Raw genomic sequence first — 398 nt, forward strand, 5'->3', positions numbered from 1 at the left:
CTCCCAGCCCTTGGTCACACTCACAAGCTGTACCTGCTCCCCCAAAGCACCAGGGGCACCCCTTGTCCTCCCAGTCCCTTGCTCACCCTCACAAGCTGTACCTGCTCCCCTAAAGCACCAGGGGATCCCACTGTCCTCCTAGCCCTTGCTCACCTTCACAGGCTGTACATGCTCCCCCAAAGCACTAGGCTCACCTCCTTACTCTCAGCCCCCTGCTCACCCTCATAACCTGTACCTGTTCCCCCAAAGCACCAGGGGCTCCCCCTGTCCTCCCAGGCCCTGCTCACCAACAAGCTGTACCTGCTTCCCCATATCTCCAGGGGCCCCCCTGTCCTCCCAGCCCCTGCTCACCCATAAGCTGTGCCTTCTACCCCAAACACCAGGAACACCCCCTGTCC

The sequence above is a fragment of the Bison bison genome, unplaced genomic scaffold, assembly GCF_000754665.1.
Source record: "Bison bison bison isolate TAMUID 2011002044 unplaced genomic scaffold, Bison_UMD1.0 scf7180017862568, whole genome shotgun sequence".
In the NCBI taxonomy this organism is placed as follows: domain Eukaryota; kingdom Metazoa; phylum Chordata; class Mammalia; order Artiodactyla; family Bovidae; genus Bison; species Bison bison.